We start from the raw sequence: 19540 nt of genomic DNA on the forward strand, positions 1-19540 counted from the left end.
GTGGCATTTATAAAACCTGCAGTAAGCTGATCTCAAGGACATGCTACTCTATAGGCTTTACTTTTTATTTTGCCCAGACAGGAATCACACCTTCTTTACTAAAACAACCTGTATTCTTGTGGAGAGGAAGGGAGCAAAGGGCTCCCAAGAGGGTATTGAGATTCTCAAAGCAGCCTTTTCACGGAGAAAATTAAGGACAAACACAAATCAATTTGGGATTTTGACCTAAATCTTAACCCATTTATTTTCTTAAAATAAATCTCTTTTTTTCCCTAGTGCCATTAAAATGTTTGTAAAAAGACACTATACCATAATTTTTGCTTTCTAAATTGGGGTCTTTGAAAACAATTGACACTAGTGACAAAACTCCAATAGCTATGTAATTTATAAACATTTTATGAAGTTTATCTAACCGTTTGTAGGATATTATGTATTTCTTCCAGTGTCTGACATTAGTGAAATTTCCCTCTCTTTTTCACAATTGCCCTCTCAAATCACAAATGCCTTCTGATTTCAGTTGGTTTTAGCTTATCTTTCAGGTGTGCCCAGTTAGTTACACTTGCTTAGTAAATGTTAGTGGAATCTATTTAAACTAGAATAATGATCATAACGACAATTTATCAAACATCACCAATGTGTCAGGCTGATTCTGTGATTTAACAATTATCCCACTCAATCTACTTTTTAAAAAACTTACAAGCAGAAAAGTACACAAATCTTAATTGTTGTGCTCCATGTATTCACACCCACATAACCATTACTCAAGCTAAGAGCTACAACGTTTCCGTACCCAGGAAGGCTTCTTCATATTTCTTCTCCCAGGGCAACCCCCCCATCCCTAGAGGCATCCATTATTCTGGTTTCTATCATTACAGAATAGTTTTGTCTGTTTTTGAACATCATATGAAAGGAATAATTTTATGTCTGGTTTCATTTGCTCAAGATGTTTCTGAGATCCATCCATGTTATTGTGTATATTGATAATTTATTATTTTTGTATTAATATGTGATGTTCTACTGTAGGAATGTATCACAATTTGCTTATTCATTTACTTATTGATGGGAATTTGGGTTTATTCAGATTTTTGGCTATTATGAATACATCTGCTATGAACATTCTAAAATATATCATTTTGAGGATCTATGCAAATGTTTCTCTTAAGTTTATGTACCTAAGAATACAATTGGTACGCCTGCTTACTTTTTTTTTAATGAAATTTTATTGTGATGTATTCACATACCATATAATCCATCCAAAGTATACAATCAGTGTCTCACAGTATCATCATATAGTTATGCATTAAACACCACCATCAATTTTAGGACATTGTCATTACTCCAAAAAAATGAAATAAAATGAAGTAAAAATAAAGAACACCCCAAACATCCCATACCCCTTACCCCCCCATTTATTTATTTATTTGTTTGTTTATTACTCATCTGCTCATACATTAGATAAAGGACATGCCAGTCACATGGTTTTTGCAATCACGTGGTCACACAATAAAAGTGATATAGGTATACAATTCATCATCAACAATCAAGTTTACTGGATTACAGTTCAGCAGTTTTAAGTATTTCCTTCTAGCTATTATAATACACTAGAAATTAAAAAAGAGTATCTATTAATGTATAAGAATAACCTCCAGAATGACCTCTTGCCTCTATTTGAAATCTCTTAGACGTTGCAACTTTATCTTGTTCCATTTCTTTCCCCCCTTTTGGTCAAGAAGGCATTCTGAATCCCATGATGCCAGAACCAGGCTCATCCCTGGGAGTCATGTCCCATGTTGCCAAGGAGACTTACACCCCTGGAGTCATGGCTCATGTATGGGGAGGGTAGTGAATTTATTTGCAGAGATGGCTTAGAGAGAGAGGCCACATCTGAACAACAAAAAAGTTTCTCTGGGGATTATTCTTAGGCATAATTATAAGTAGGCCTAGTGACTCCTTCTCCAGGAATACATTTCAAAAGGGCAAGCCCCAAGATTGAAGGCTTGACTTATTAAATTGGGAGTCCCTAATTTAACCATTTTTTGATGGTCGTGCTAGAGCTAATTGCTAGAATATCAGGAATTCCTGAGGTAGGAAAGTTAGTATTTCCACATTTTCCCCATTCCCTCAAGGGAACTTTGCAAACACTTTTTTTATTTTCTGTCCTAAATACTCTATGATGTATCGGGGTATTATATTAACCTGTACAGAATAACAAGATCTCATTCCCTATTCTAGGTTCCATGCAATTATGTTGTTTAAATCAAGTGACTATATAGGTTAAATTAGATAATGTGTTACAGAAAAATATAAATTTTGTACCAAATAAATGTCTCTTCCTTTGTCCTCATACAGATATTGAAGTTTTAAACTACAGTCAATATCATCCTTTACCTTGCATTCTAATTTACCTTAGTCCTAACCAAGCCCATTTCATTCATATTTCTAATTGAAGTCTGATCTCTTTTTCTGCTTCTTTAACAGTTGCTGTATGGAGTATTGTTGACTTTCAGAGCTGCAGAGCTCTAACTCTCAGATGTCACATGGATACCAAAAGTTCCAGGGAACTACCAGGTTATACACAAAGAACTCAGCATCTCAGAATTTAGAAATAACAGTTACAACTCAGGTCACTAGACACGACTGCTGTAAGAGCTTACAATCTAGGAACTTTTACAGTTAGCCGTATTGTACATTATGTGCTCCCTAATCATTGATTGTCCAATCTCTGCCCATGTTCTATCCCCTGATAACCTATGCTCTCGTATTCAATTCTCAGTGTTTCTTCATTATAGTTAGTTTATATTAGTGAGAGCTTACAATATTTGTTCTTTTGTTTCTGATTTATTGCACTCAGCATAATGTCCTCAAGCTTCATTCACCTAGTTGCATGCCTTACAGCTTCATTCCTTCCTGAAACCACTCATACCATTGAGTCTTTCAGTTTTAACCAGCCTGACCATTCTTTTTATATGGAGTTTAGACATTTGTATTTCTGTTGTTATTGAGATGAGTGGGCTTAAATCTACCATCTTTACTTGTTTTTATTTCTCTCATCTGGTTTTTGTTCTCTGTTATTTTGTTTCTGTCTTCTTTAACATAATCAAATATCCATTACTGTCCATTTTATTTCCTCCCTTGGTCTTTTAGCTATACATCTTTCATTATTATTATTATTATTTTATAATCATATCACTGTTTTTTTTTGTATGCTGTATGGAGGGGTCACAGTTTTAATTTTCCCATGTGAGTATCCAATTACTGCAGCAACATTTGTTGAATTTGTTTGTTTGTTTGTTGTGCTTGTTTGTTTTTTTTGGAAAGTGCATGGACCAAGAATCAAACCTGGGTCTCCTGCCTGGCAGGCGAGAATTCTACCACTGAACTACCCTCACACCCCCAGCATATCATTATTTTTATTTTTGCTTAAACCCAAGTATGCTGTGAGCTAAAAAGTTATTGAGACAAGATGTAGGACACACACTTTGTACTGTAATACAAATTTCAGAGCATAAAGTATAGCCATATCCTCTTTCTAATTAATTGTTCTCTCCCACATATCATAATCTGAAATTCTGTATTTGTAAAACAAGACAACTCCTGTATCAAAATCAATACTAGGATAGTCATTTAAATCATTTTTTAATGGTTGTGGTAGAGCCAGTTTCATTAAATACTATAGGCATTAAGCACACTCTTAATGATTACTTGAATATAACCAAATATGTGGTATTAAGTAAGATTATATAAATTCAGATATTCAAGTAAAAGTCTGTCTTTTGATTTAAACCTAAACCAAAAATCAATTTTGAAAAAAAATATTTTTAAAAATCCTCCCCAAAATTGTTATCATACTTTTTTTTCTTCTGTACAGCATGATCCAGAAGAAATAATTTGTCTGTGCTTCCATAAATCTTTCTTCCTTCTCAGGATAGGTCTTTGCATTAACCCGTGCCATTTGCCTGGCTAAGCACTTGTCTAGCAGACTTGACAGTTTCTTAGTTCTATTTTACAAACTTGCTTACTGCTTCAGGTAGACTCTTGTTTGTTGCCCTTTTCTAGCCTTTTCTCTGTGATTCTGTGTTTTGCTCCCAGAGGATGTTTCAGAGATAAAGGGTTTCTCTTGGCTTCTTTCCTTGTCCATGTTTCTCATTTTACTGTTTTTTTTTTTCCTGGTCAAATAACCTATTCTTTGCTCTAGAACTTGGGCTGCCTTTTTTTTCTGTCTTGATTTCTTTCTGAAGATTGAACACTTACTTATCATTTTCCCTGACTTTGTATTTGTCATTGTTCTCATATCTTTCCTTCCGAACTTCCGCATGCTCTTCCTTCTCTTTGCTTTTCTCTTCCTTCTCTTTGCTTTTCTCTTCCTTCTCTCCGCCCTTCTCACTGTGTCGGTTACCATCATTTCGTTCTTGATCTCTTTCTTGTTCTCTTGGGGGATATTTCTCCCTATCTCTCTCCCTTTTCCACTCTTTGTCATTTCTTTCTCTGTCTCTTCCTCCTGGTTTAACTTCTTGTTCACGCCTCTTCCAGTTAAATTCTCAATGCTTGGCCTCGAGATGCCGATGGAAAGCCCTCCTTTCTTTTAGGTAATCAGGTCAGTGTAATGCCTCTCCTGGTCCCTGGGTTGTCTCTCTGGGAGCTTATCTTCCCTGTTCTCATGTCCTCCTGACTTGGGACTTTTTGCGTGGCATTTGGCACTGTGTCCTCTTTGTTCACAAACTGACCATGAGTGGGTTTGATTCCTGTGATCTCAGGGTCATTCTGGGAGGCCTTTAATCCTCTGCAGTTCACTTTACGATTTTCTTCCATTTCATCATCCTCGCAGCTCTTAGCATCCAAATCACTGTCTGCATCTGGGTTTTCCTCTACCTCCACAGCCGTTTGGAGAACCCATTTCTCATGCGGTATTTCGTTCTCTGAACTCACTTCATCAGAGTAACCTCTTGATTTCTCTTCCTTTATTCCAGACTTGGCTTCATGAAAGCTGCAGTTAGGTACTTCCTCTTCACCAGCTGCTTGATTTAATAGGTGCCTATAAAATCCACCGAGGTCGTTCTGCTTAGTTACATCCAAATGTGCTTCAAGTGCAGCAGCCCTCTTTTCTCTTTCTCCTCTTCAGCTCTCCCTTGTAGTTTTTTTAATAAGCAAATGACACTAATGACTATCAGCAAATTCTCCATTTTCCATTTCTCATTCTTTTTGACTTTTCTTTTCTATTCTTTTTTTCCTGCTCTTTTCTTCTGATCTCAACTGCTTTTACTAAGTTGTGAATATACTTGGGCTTTCGGTCTTTTTCCAAGAGTCGTTTGGGATTTCTTTTCTCCTTTTTTTTCTGCATTTCATCATAAATACTATCATATTCAGACATGATGACATCTTCTGCAAGGGCCTTCTGTATTTCCAGTTTGATCTGTTTCATCACTTGCTTCTCAGCAGCTTCCTTCTATAGGCTTTCACTCACAGCGGTATCATCATCATCAGAATTATTCCCAAACACTGATGGTTTTTGTAAAACAGAGTGCAACTTCTGGGTTTTCGTAGGCAAAGTAAGTTCTATATCCTTTTCTGTAGCTTCTCAGCACAATGTCCCTAAAATAAGAAGGGAGGGCAGGAATCAGGACTTTTGTGCTTTACCTGCCCAGAGTCACTATCTTGTTACCTTCTCCCCATCTTTCACTATTTTTAACGGTTGCTTCATGGCTAACATCTTTAATCAAATTATATTTAGAATCGATATTTAGTCCTTTACACTATTTAATTTTCACATTAGAGGTATGGATTATTGTCCATACTTTTTATTTAGATGAGGAACTGAGGCCCAAAGAAGGTAAGAGTAGAGTACACCATCTAAAGACACCACGTAAAGAATGCCTGACACTCAAGTTGCCCAGTGGTTATTTCCATTTAGTCATAGCTTGTGCAAATTACCTTTATGAATGACATGAACAAAGTATTGTGCCACTTGGTGAAAGTTCCATGTGATGTGGTTATAAAGTGCTTCTCATGAAAGAGTGTGGCATCTCAGGGGCTACAAAATTGGCTACTTTTTCATTGAAAAACATCCTAATCATGTGGAAGTATTATTGATGAAGTTCCCAGAGGGAGCAAGTCCATATGAGAGGAAGAACAGAGGGAAAATCAGGAACATTTTGAAGGATGGAGATGTAAAACTATTTTAGTTTCAGTTTGTTATGAGAGTGAAGGGATGAAATGATATGAAAATGTAGGTAGCCAACATTCACTGATTGCATACTATACAATACATGGTTTTCAAATGTTATCATGCTTAATCCTTACAATAACCATATGTGGTAGCTACTTTTTTTAAATCTCCAACTTGCAGAGGAGGACATTGAGGTGTAGAGAAAATAAGACTGTGTCCAAGATCACACACCTGGAAAAAGGTAGAGCGAGTTGGTCTGGCTTGAAAACCTGTGCTCTTAAGCAAGATGCCAACTGAAGGTGGCGAGGAGAGGGTGGTTATTCAGTTTATAACTAGTCTGGACTCTATTTATATAAGCCTCACATCAGTTTTCTGAAGTGGATAAAAATGATCCTCATTTTCCCTGATGTTGGAAAATGGAGACAGCGTTAGGGGAATTCAACATCCAACACGTTGCCAGTAACGGTCTGTCCCGGTGTCCTTCTGGTGACCAGGATGGACCAACCCTGGAGGGGATTAGCGTCAGAGGAAGTTGAGTGACGCATAGAGCGTCAAGGCGGAAAGTGAAAGAGTTTGGGAAAGCTTATGGAAACCTATTTTGAAAAGTTCAGGAGAGGTAAATAAAAGGAAAAGGTGGAAAGCAGGTTTAATTATAGAGCACGAAGAACTGACGTTATCTTAGAACAGAGAGGATACATTATGTTTACAGGGAAGATAAGCATCAATTAAAAATTTTTTTTGCATGTTTATCATTGAAAACAGATTCTCACTTAAGCTTTGTGTGATTGATAATTGTATGAAGGAAATTTATAGTCTAAAATAAATTAGCTGTATTAGAGAGAAAAAAAGCTGATCCCTCCCCCCCCCCCCCCCCCCCCCCCCCCCCGTGGATCAAACCAAATTTGTTAAAATTTTAGCTTTAATTTATGGAAAAGGTTTCAGGTTTCAAATTTGAAATTGGCAGAAATTTAGAAGCACTTTTGATCTGTTTCCATTGACTTTCTTATATGTATGTAGATTAATACATTCTAAAAATACAATAAAGTTTGCTAGTTGTCTGAACTTTTGCTTTTTTAAATGTGTTTTCCAGGGTGCCAAATAATTAAGTCCAGTTTCTCAGGACAGTAGGATCAGGATGGAGGGAGGAAGGTATCATCTTTCTTTATATTTCCCTGAGTTGTCTGACAGGTTAACATAAGAAGATATTACCTTGATATAGCAATAATTATAGTAATAATGAAAAAAAATCGTAATGCATTTTATGAACTGAAGCTAAGGATAAGCTTAGTGTGTTTTGGAAATTCTTAGAAGAAAAACAGGGTTTCTGTAACCAGAAAGTAATTTTGTAGTAATAGACATATAGAAGTTTGATTTCTAGTATAAACTGAATTATATCTCCATATATTTGTTAGTAACATGAAACAGTGTTAGACAGAAAAAAGTCTTAAGATGATCCATTCAAATAAATCCACTTAATTCAATTCTATTGCTCATTTTCAGTCTTTCTGATCCTTAGTGAGGTGTTTCAACTTCAGAAATTTGGAAGATTTTGCTAGGAAAATAGACTAAAGAAAACCTCTCTTCATTTTGCTATGATGTTGTTTCCTTATTAAACTTGAGTAATACATGCTAAACTAGAAAATCAATGAAAAGGACTAAATAAACAAAAGTGGGTCATTCTAGAGGGAATTGGCAATGTTCTAGTTTGTTAGCTGCTGGAATGCAACACACCAGAGACAAATTGGCTTTTAATAAAAGGGAATTTATTTTGTTAGTTCTTCAGAGGAAAGGCAGCTAACTTTCCACTGAGGTTCTCTCTTACATGGGAAGGCACAGGGTGATCTCTGCTGGGCTTCTCTCCAGGCCCCTGGGTTCCAACAACTTTCCCCGGGGTGACTTCTTTCTGCATCTCCAAAGGCCTGGGCTGAGCTGCCAGTGCTGAGATGAGGTATGCTGAGCTGCTTGGGCTGTGCTATGTTGCACTCTCTCATTTAAGCACCAGCCAATTAAGTCAAACATCATTCATTGCAGCAGGCACGCCTGTTAGCCGACTGCAGATGTAATGAGCAACAGATGAGGTTCATGTACCATTGGCTCATGTCCACAGCAACAGAACTAGGCATGTTCACCTGGCCAAGTTGACAACGGAATCTACCACAGGCAATATTTGAGATAAGCAAAGACAGATTGTAGGAGACTTTCTAAGTCAGATATATACCTGTGTTTTAATGATCTTAAGCTCCTCTATTGTATATGGTTATAATGGCCAAAGTGTAACATATGATTTGTTTTTCTTGCACTCTCAATTTTTACATGGAATGAAATCTTGTGGTTGGAATGCCTCCAGTTATGTCCACTGGAGAACTTCAGGAGACGTAGAAATTAATATTTTGTTGTATATCCTTGAAGTATTTATATACACATGTGCACATATGCCAAAAACATTTATAATTATCTTCTACACATTTTATTGTGACTCATATTTTCACTTTAAAGAATATTGTCAACCTCTTTTGATATCATTAACTATTCTTCATTAACACAGTTTTAAAGTCTATTTAGTATTCCATACTATAGCTGTACTAAAATCATTGGGTTCCCTATTAGTGAATCTTTAGTTTTTCCCCATTAAAATACCCCATAATATTAAATATTCTTGTGTATAAATCTTTGTATACTTTGTGGATATCTACTTTGGGTGAAATCCTTGAAAGTAGAAATGGTGGCTCAAAAGATGGGAATGCTTTTTGTTTTTTTTTTACACATGGGCAGGCACTGGGAATCGAACCCGGGTCCTCTGGCATTGCAGGCAAGCATTCCTGCCTGCTGAGCCACCGTGGCCCACCCGATGGCATTTGTTAGAAATTGTCAAATTCCTTTCAGAAAAGATGAACTAATATGTATTCCCAATAGCATTATATTGGATTTCCTGTTTATCCTAAAAAATATTTGATATTATTATTAAAATAATGTTTATTGATTCGATAGCAAGAATGCAAGTATTATTTTAATTTTTGACTACTAATGAAGTCAGATGTTTTTGTTTGTTTATTGCCATGTGCATTTACTTATGAATTCTTAGTTCAGGGCTTTTTTTGGATTTTATTGATGTGTTTGTGTTGATAAAAGTTCTTTATATATTAAAGATGCTAACTTTTTGTGCTACATGTATTTCACTAATATTAGTTTATTAGTTGTTGCTTTTGATGGTGTTTTTGATATATAGAAGTGTTTTGCATCTGTGGTCAAATTTATCATTGGTTTCCTCCCTGTTTCTTCCTTTACTTTTATACATAATCTTTCACCTTGAGATTAAAAACTATTCACCATATATTTTCTATTTTTCTTAAGATTTAATTTCTTTACATTTCAAATTTAATCAATTACAAAATTTTTTTTCAGTTCATGGATGTAAAAACCCACCTTTATTTCTAAGTTAACCACTCATCTTAGCACCATTTATTTGTCATCAAAATAAATGGTTATTTGTCATCATCCTCTGTCTTTGAGATGTATCAAAAGTGGTAGGTTTTCTGTCTTATGCTCTCAAATGACTAATTCCTGAGACACTGGGGTTTCAAACAGAGAAGAAGTTTATTGCTAAGCTCAAAGCAAGAGATCAGATGGTCTACTGGCCTAAATATCTGTCTCCCTGAACTGCAGTAACTCAGATAGTTTTATAGTTATCAGAAGATGGGCAGGTTTTAGGATAACAAACACAGTGGCTGGAGGTAACAAGATTTGAGTGATCTAATTATTGAGCACGCATAGACTGATTACATGCTCAGTCACAGGATGCATGTAAGAAAATGGTGGCCTTAATTTGATGATGGACATGATTTTAAGTATTACAATAAGTAGGTCACTTATAGGTTAAAATTTAAGCTCCCGTGCATGTCAGGCAAAACGTCTAGCAAGATAGTTTTGGAACTGGGGTGTGTTAGTTCTGCACTGACTTAGGTTCCTTCATTCATAAACATTAGAGATTGTCTTTAGTGATCATAAGACTCTAAAGTTGAAAAACACAATAAGGGGGTACAAGTGAGGGTCAGTCACAAGCTTTTTACAATCACAAGTTGAAGGCTATATAGTTATGCAGTCATTAATAGAGATAAAGACATCTGGATTACAGTTCAGAAATTTCAAGTACTTCCCTCTGTGTATTCTAGTATACTAGAAACTAAAAATAGATATCTATATAATGATTCAGTAATCATAATCATTTCTTAAATCCTTTTGAATTACTGCCTTTATCATCTCCTGAAGACTTGTGTTTACTTCTGTTTCTAGGCTTCTATTCTGTTACATCAATCTGGCTATCACTACACTATTTCTACAGTTTTTTTTTCTTGGTATGGGCAGGCTCCAGAAATTTGAACCATGGCAGGTGAGAATTCTGCCACTAGCCATCATTTCACTGCTCTGTACAGTATTTTAATAATAATAGTTTTATAATATATTTTATTATGAGTTGGTGATTTCCCCCTTGTTTTTGTTTTCCTCAACATATACCTGGCCATTTTTACCCTTTCATTTTTCTACATGAACCTAGCAGGGTTTTTTTTTTCCCTTTGGAAAATATGTTAGCAAAGATTTTGATTGAAACTTCAGGTATATGATATTCTTTCCATGTATTTAAGAATTCTTTCATATTTTCTTCAGAAAGTTCTGAAACCTTTCCTCATGTATGTTCTGTTCATTTTCTCCCTCTTCACTCCTATCCTTTCCATTTAGTGCTTTCTGGATTAATTTGCCTAAAATACTCCTATGATTGTGTCATCCCTACCTCAGTGTTGGTTTTATTTCTCCTTGATCCTTCTTTACCTAAAGTCCGTTTCCTTTTTCTTTTCTAAGCCAGTTCACGTGCCCGCTTTCCAGCCTTATCTCCTACTACTCCAACCCACTTTTTGCTTTGGGCATTCTAGACTCCTTGCCTCTCCTCAAAGAGGCATTTTTGCTTTCCTGCCTCCATCCCTTTGTGTATGTCATTTTCTCTGTCTGAGATGTCATCCCTTCTGTTTTCATCAATTTTCCCTAGCAGCAGCAAGTTGTTGCAACACCTGTAGATGAGAATAAGAGTGAGCCCTCTGGAAACCATGGTTTATGAAGAAGAATTATAATACCAACAAAATTATTGTGTGACCTGGGAAGTTCCTTCGTTTCTCTGAGCTTCAGAGTCCTTACTGCATAACGTGGACAGCAATAGGTCCCATCTCATAGAATTGTTGAAATAGTTAAATGGGAGTGATGAGAGGAAGGAATTGAGCCAAGGAGTGCAGGCAGTTTCTAGAAACTGGAAAAGGCAATGAAACGATTCTCCCCTAAGAGCTCCAGAAGGAACAGAGCCCTGCAGATACCTTGATTTTAGCCCAGTCAGACTTCTGACCTCCCAGAACTGTAACAGTAAATTTGTGTTGCTTTGAGCTGCTAAGTTTGTGGTAATTTGTTACAGCAGTAATAGGAAACGGATACAACTGCTATCATTCATTTCATCTTCATCAACATTGCCATTCTTATTAAACCAGAAAAAGAGAAGCTTTAGGACAGGATCACAGTCTTAACATAGTTAAAACATTTTCTTACAGAAGAGTGACTGTGGGTGTTCCAAAATTAGAACCGAGGTCAGTGGTTGAAAGTTACAAGGAAGGACATTTTGAGCCAATGTGAGAAAAAGCTGCCAGAAGAAAGAGTAGAATAGTAAAATCCAGTATGTTGAGAAGTTCAAGCAGGCACTGGATGACCTCTTATTGCATAACTTGCACATGCATTCTATAAAGGGTCAGACCAAATTTCAATCTTTATTTGATGACCTTTTTACCATCTTCCAGAGACTAGCTATATCTGTTATGATTCCAGCAAAAGTGATCTCTTGCCCACTCTTTCTCCTCTTTCTCTCTGCTGGGAGAGAAAATGGGAATAACCCATTACTCTTAGCTATCCTACTTCTATGAACTTTATCACGTATGTTCTTGTGTTAAATATCTATATTCTAAGACTCTTGAGGACTGGGGCAGTATCTTGCATAGCTTATTAATTTACACATAGCTTGGCATGGTTTCTTAAACTCACTAAGAGTATGTCGAAGGAAGGAATAAACCCATCACAGCTCAAGTATGTAAAATATTGAAATTACTCATCTTCTTGTGCTTTGGTTCATTGAATTTGAGACTATTTCTGCAATGATTTTGATGTCAGTTCAGACTTATTTTTGATGAAGTTGTGAAATCCAGGATATGTGGGGACACCCATAGAAAGGAATCCTTGTATCTATGCTCCACCCTGTACTTTGAAGCAATTGCTTGCTTCCTGTTACCAAATGCTTTTCATTGATCTTTTGAACGATTGGCATATAGGTCTTCTGGAAACGAAAATTCTCTTCCTGACCAGTGCCACCTTAGACCAGGGAAATCCTAACCGGGGCCCTGCATTTAAGAAGCTTCTGCATGTCACCAACACTGAAATATAGACTTTCTTCTTTTCCATCTTTATATAATTTTATATAAATGGGGTCATGCGGTATGTACTCTCTTTTTAGTCTAGCTTCTTTCACTAAGCGTAATCATTTTGAGTTTGGAACATCGTAATTGTGTGTCATCAATACTTCCCTCATCTCTGTCGCTGGGTAGTATCCCATTGTATGGCTGTATCACAAGTTGTTCATCCATTCAACTATTCATTGCCGTTTGGCTCGTTTCCAATTTTTGGCTATTGGGAAAAGAAAATGCCTTCTTTTCCAACTCAGGAACCGGTTGAACAAATGAGAGGACCGTTTTGGCCTACATGAGAAAACAGGCAGCTTAGTTCGGGAGCCCCCTGAGAACTGATGGTCTGGAATTCCTGAGTCTGGGAAGTGGGGCTCCGGGAAGGAGCTCGGCGCGCTGGGTGACCTCGAGGTTCAGGTGGCCGGAGCTTCTGCCCTACCCTCGCATTTGCGGGCCCTCGAACGGCCGCTCGGTAGCCTGTGTGGGACCCCGAGAGCGGAGATGGGCTGGTCGGGGCACAGCTCGATTCTTCACTCTCCCACTCCGGCCCCCCACAGGGGCAGCACCGGGAATCGAACCCGGATCTCCAGCATGGCAGGTGAGAACTCTGCCACTGAGCCACCCGGCCCGCCATGATTCTCCACTTTTACACGTTAGCCATGTACTGGGAGCTTCCATGTGTACTCTCACCCCAGACCTTGTAAATGTTAGGGGACGACCTGCTCTTGACCCTACCAGTTTCCATTTTGTTCTCTGACATTAAGGAAACAATTTTAGCTATAAAAATGGAGATACTGGGTGGTGCGAAGGTGGCTCAGTGGCAGAGGTCTCACCTGCCATGCCTGAGACCCGGGTTCGATTCCTGGTGCTGCCCATGCAAAAAAAAAAAAAAAAAAAAAATGGAGGCACTATTCTTACTTAGAGATGATCATAGAAGGGATTTTTGTCCAGTTTATTCACCATTGTATCCCAAGTGCCTGCAACAGCGCCTGGTACAGAGTAGGTGCTCAACCAATGTTCGTTGAATAAGTAAATAAAATGATTGTTCTTTCTTCTTTTTAAAGATTTTTATTGAGGTATAATTGACCTACACTAAACTGCACATATTTAAAGAGTGCAAGTTTTTTTATGACGTATTAATAAACTTACAAAACCGCCACTGCAGTCAAGCTAATGAACACACCTATCACCATAAAGTTTCCTGAGACCCTTTGTAACCCATCCCTCCTGCCACCACCCCCACCTCCAATTCGGCTTTCTGTCCTCATACATTAATTTGCAATCCCTAGAATTTTATATGAATGGGATCACATAGTATGTACGCTCTTTTTTGGTCTAGCTTCTTTCACTAAGTGTAATTCTTTCGAGATTGGGACATAGTTGTGTGTTATCAATACGTCACTCATTTCTATTGCTGGATAATATTCCCTTGTATGGCTGTATCACAAGTTGTCCATCCATTCATCCATTCATTGGCATTACGGTGGTTTCCAGTTTTTGGCTTCTACAAACAAAACTGCGAAGAATATTGTGAACAAGTCTTTGCACAGATTTATGTTTTCATTTCTCTTGGGTGCAAATACTTGGGAGTAGAGTGGTTGGATCATAAGGTGGTTGTATATTTAACCCCCTAAGAAGTTGCCACACTGTTTTTCAAAGTGATCATACCATTTTACATTCTCATCACCAGTATATGAGCATTCCATTTCCTCCGCAACTTGACATTTTCAGTCTTTTTAATTTTGATCATTCTAATTGATGTGCAGTGCTATTTCACTGGGTTTTAACTTGAATTCCCCTAGTAACTCATGATTTTGAGTATCTTTTCTGTGCTTACTTGCCATCTACATTTATCTTGTTTGGCAAGGTATCGGTTAACATCTTTGCCCATTTTATTATTAGGGTTTTTGTTTTCTTATTATTGAGTTTTGAAAGTATAATACTTTATATATTCCTTTATCAGATATGTGATTTAAAATTATTTCTCCTAGTCTGTGGCTTATCTTTCCATTTTCTTAACAGTCTCCTTTGAAGAACAGACCTTATTTTTTTGATGAAATTCTATTTATCAAAATTTTTAATTGAATTTTTAAAATGTTTCATCTAAGAAATCTTTACCTAACCTAAGTGACAAAGATTTTCTCCTATCTTTTCTTCTAGAAGTTGTGTAGTTTCAGGTGTTACTTATAGGTCTATGGTCCATTTTGAGTTAACTTTGTATATGGCATATACATGGCATATAGCTAAATTTTTGTTGCATATGGATATTCAATGTTTCTAGCACTGTTTATTGAAAGATACCCTTTTTCCACTGAATTGCCTTTGTTGAAAGTCAGTTGTCTATATATATGTGGTTCTATCTCTGAACTCTCTGTTCTGTTCCTTTGTTCTGTTTGTCTATTTTTAAGCCAGCTCCACACTCTCTTAATTACTGTAACTTTATGATAATTTTTGAAACCAGGTAGTGTTAGTTTTCTAATGTAGTTCTTCCTAGTGAAATGATTTTTAAATCGAAAGAAAATTTGGAAGTATTTATTGTTCAGAAGAATCTTGCAGTGTTTCAGAGATAGCGTTTACTTTGGGGAGCAAATATTTTTGACTGTGTGACTTTTCTTATGGTGTGCATTCTCAATAAATGGAAATTACCATATATTTACCAGAGCATGCATATTCTCTAAATTAATGTACAAATCATGCCACTAAATTTCTGATTATTATTTAATACTTTCCTATAATTACATATTTTATGTTACCACTTTGTATATTTGTCAATTACCATAAGGAGCCCAATATTTATTATGTTCTTTTTCATTCACTTTGTCCCTTTTAAACTTATATTTCCCATATGAGTCTATGTGGTTATAAATGTCCCATTTTCAAATAAATCTCTGCGTTATGAGCTATTTCTCTAGGTTTGTAGGCTCTGCTTCTTTGAAATATTTAAGCTTCAGTTTGGCAGTTACCCAAATGCACCTTATCATTTCTTTTTCTCCTAAGGCCCCTTGTCATACTCTCTTCCAGATACACTGGTGTACCTCCTGATATGTAGCCTTTTTTAGAGTCTAGCATTGGTTGGCACTACATAGTTCTTTTCTTGACGCCTGCCTTCTAACAGGAATGAGAAGAAAAGTGAGGAAGTGGATTCAATGACTATTTATAGGCCATGGGAACTCATAGATAAATAAGGTACTTATTTTCATCCTTGAAGAGCACATGGAGTCTGTGAGGAGGTAAAAATAATAACTATACTGCAGGATATTTAGGGTTGATAATAGTGCTTGCAACATACCAGCAACAGTGAGGCTGGAGTTCCCACGACGAAACCTCTAGATCATAAAACTAGAGAATGTGTCTAGGACAGTGCACATTGCAGGCCCTGCACAGAGTAATGACACGGCAAAGATTTGTTCAAGTAATGACACCACCATGGCACCTCTATTTCCATTTGCACAACAAGTCCATTTAAAGGGAAAGATTATCCCCTACCTCCAATTTACAAGAGGAGAGAGAGCACATGCACAGCTGTTCTGCCAGCCACTGCTTAGCATGGTTGCCAGGCATTGTCTCCATTGTGCCTCCATGCTCTAGAGAGATGCAGGTTTCCTATAGATGGGAGGGAAAATAAATAAATGGATTGTCCTCTGGCCTCATGGAAGGGAGAAGAGGTGGTAAGTGCAGGTGGAAGCAGTAAGCTAAGGAGCTCTTCAGTTGCTTGGCATGTGCTGTGACTGTCAAAATCCCACAGTCTTGATCCTATGTCAGATTTACTGGAGTACAGAGAGACCATGGGTGTGGTGCTTGGAAAGTCCTTGATGGGGCAGGTTGTTGTGCATCTTCTGTGCCACTGTGTGAGGGATGGAGAGGCAGCCAGTGCTGGCATGAGGCGGGGTGGTCCTCCTTGCAAGTGTGTGCGCAGAGATTTGTTTTTTCAGAGTACAAATATAACAGTTTTTCTTTGGACCTCTATCCTATACTTTAAACTTTTATCTTTTAACCCACACTCGTTGGGAAACTGACCTAAAACACATTTGTACCTTTTCTTGAACTAGTTCAGGATGCAGAGGCTGAGAGTTCTGAATTTTTCTTCTGTGTCTTCCACTTTGATAATAATAATATAATAAATAATAATAATAATTTAGCTTTTACTGCATGCCAGACACTGTTCTAAGGGATTTATAAATTTTAACTTATCTATTCTTAACAACCACCCCATGACTACATTACATTGCTATCCTCATTTTACAGATGAGAAAATGGAGGCCCAGAGAGGTTAAGCGCCTGCTGGAGGTCACACAGCTAATTATTTGGACAGAGCTGTAACTCAAACAGAAGCAATCTGACTCAATTAGAAAGGCACTTAGAGATGATCAACTACAATCTCCTCATTTTAAACATAGAGAAAATGAGACATGGAGAAGGTAAATTATTTGCCCAGGGGCATAGGACCTCTAGGAAACAGTGCTGGGATTTGTCCTAAGGCACCTGTTTCCCCATCCTAGTTTCTTTCCCATGAAGCTGCCCTGCTACCCACTGTCACCTGAATATAGTCAACTTTCCCTGGGACTTCTCTTCCTCGTTCATCACTTTCATTTATTGCCACCTGGGCCCAACTTTTTAAACTTCCTTGACTTGATAAAAGGATGCTGATTTATAGATTTTGTGGGTGTGAGTGTTAGATTGGTTTTATTGTGAGTGAGAGTGCAGGGTTGGTTTCATTGTGGCTTGATGCTTGATAATCTTATGGCATACAGTTGAAGAGTCAGTATAAAACATCTTTAATGCTGGCACTGAAGATAGTTGGTCACTTTAAAATTCAGATTCATATCTGATGTAGCTGCGATTGCTTTCCAGCTAGCATTATCCAGTGCTCTAAAGTACATGCAGTGTCTTCAGGAAGGCATCCTAACAGCAGTGTACTGCTGGGGTGCAGTGGGCTGAACAATGAAGAGGGGTCCAGTTAGTTACTCATTCTGCTGCTAACCAGTTTGGGTGCGTGTGTGCTAATGAAATCCGTTTCAGAATGCGCCCTGTTGATAGGATAGGGAAATCACCCTTAAGACTAAACACACTCCAAAGATACATGCTATTATTTTTCATAGAAAACTCTTCCAAAACAACTGCCTGACTATACAGTTTGCATCCTCAGCTGCTGTTTGCCAAGTATTTCTCCTCCGGGGATCTCCCTGCCCCCAGGAGGTTTGGTTTGATGATGAGATTTACATTGGCTAATGGAATGTGAATGCAAGTGCTGTGCAAGTTGTAAGAGCCAGCATGCACTGCCCCACATTTCCTTTCTTCTGCTTTGACAACTCTGGAGGCGCAGAGGTGAAGCGACGCTCAGTCTGGCTCCTGCGGGGTCCACATCCACCCTGCTTGGACAAGTAGCATGAGCAAGAAACAAAACATGGTTGGTTTTTTTTCCCTATATAAATTTATTTATTAAACTTTCTTTGATGAAGCAGCTATAGATTTACAGGAAGTTGCAAAGAGTACAGAGAGGTCTCATGTATCCTTCACCCAGTTTCTTCTGGTGGTTACATCTCACATGTTACTTAAAGTCACCAAGATCTTGGGGTTAACACAGCATTCCCTAGTCTATTTTTGACTGATAGAGGTTTTGTTTTGTTTTAAATGTGTACCTTAATTGCAGAGACATGGAACGCTTTCAAATTCCCAACACATTTTTATTACCCTGTACTTTTGTCAAATAGCATATTTTGCCTTGAATTGTAGTTATTCATATATAGTTTTAATCTGCTGGAGATTGCAGACTCTCTGAGGTTCAAGAGCACAGCCTACCTTTGAGTCCCTCCTGGCTCTAACACAATTCTGTGTGCTTTGGAAAGAACTCTTTAATGTTTATTAATTCCAGTCTCTTAGGTAGAAAGGATAGAAATAAGAAGCTCATTTGGGGACCTACAATGGGTTAAATATACTGAAGTTCATCTTAATCAATATTGAGCTGTGAGACCAAGAAGGGATGTGGTAAAAACCTACACAAAAGATTGTATAATAAGAGAGTTGGCAGAAGAAGGGCAGAGATACAGCACTGCTTAAGTAGCTTTACTGCATGAGGCATAGGATGCTGCCTTGTGCTATTTATAGGCCGCCTGGTTCCTTACTTGTCATAAGGGACTATAGATTTTCAGTACCTTAAAAAATTTATCTGCTTTTCAGCATCGACATTTTCATTCTGAAATCATGACACCTCCTTTCCCCCATTGCTAGATTTTTTTCCCCACCATCTACTTTTGGGTTGTGGGGGCGAAAAATCACACAGTCAGTTGTGCCACGGAAGCGTTTTCCCTGTGGTAACGCAGCCAGCTGGTGACCAGGTGTTTTGTGACGGGAACTCTCTGTGGCTGCACCTGCAGCAGGCCGTCCTTGAGATGCAAACCGGAAAATAACCAGACCACGGTGTTTGGTTTTGAGGCTGTTTGTAGTGTGTGAATGGACACTTCCTCCCTCCAGACCTCCCGACATGCGCTGTCCTCATCGGTCTCTTCTTTCAGGCTTCTCTCGTCTTCCCTCTGTGCTCTACCCTGCATTGTCCACAAGCCTCTTAGGATGGGTTTTGTCCAGTCCAGAAATGAGCACAGTCCTCTAGGGAGTGTCGGGCTGACCAAACACAATCCCTGGCCGTTGTTTAGTTATTGCAGGTAGTCTTTTGCTGTTTCTCTATCTCTGTCTCGCTCTGTCTCTCATGTCTAATGCACGAGACCTGATCATGTTTATTCAATTCTCTAGCTTTCCTTTTAGAATAAAACACAAGGACACATATTTGCAGGTCTTCAGGAAATGACAGCAAAAATATACAGAAGTGTGCCAGTGTCAGAGGAGATGATTCTGAATGATGACTAAAAATGTAAGATTGCACTGCTAAGCCCCATTTCAG

At 37.9% G+C, this 19540-nt stretch overlaps 1 protein-coding gene, 1 long non-coding RNA gene and 1 pseudogene across 2 annotated transcripts in view; 2 read left to right on the forward strand and 1 right to left on the reverse strand.

Moving 5' to 3' along the window:
• Window positions 1-19540, forward strand: part of RTN1 (reticulon 1) — a 268450-nt gene that overhangs the window by 22482 nt on the left and 226428 nt on the right.
• LOC143652627 (nuclear speckle splicing regulatory protein 1 pseudogene) lies at window positions 3797-5467 on the reverse strand (annotated as a pseudogene).
• Window positions 6281-19485, forward strand: LOC143651195 (uncharacterized). Its single transcript, XR_013159903.1, has 4 exons — window positions 6281-6779; window positions 7254-7312; window positions 16891-17063; window positions 19393-19485. It is a non-coding gene; the product is annotated as an uncharacterized LOC143651195 (long non-coding RNA).

The sequence above is a fragment of the Tamandua tetradactyla genome, chromosome 12, assembly GCF_023851605.1.
Source record: "Tamandua tetradactyla isolate mTamTet1 chromosome 12, mTamTet1.pri, whole genome shotgun sequence".
NCBI lineage: Eukaryota > Metazoa > Chordata > Mammalia > Pilosa > Myrmecophagidae > Tamandua > Tamandua tetradactyla.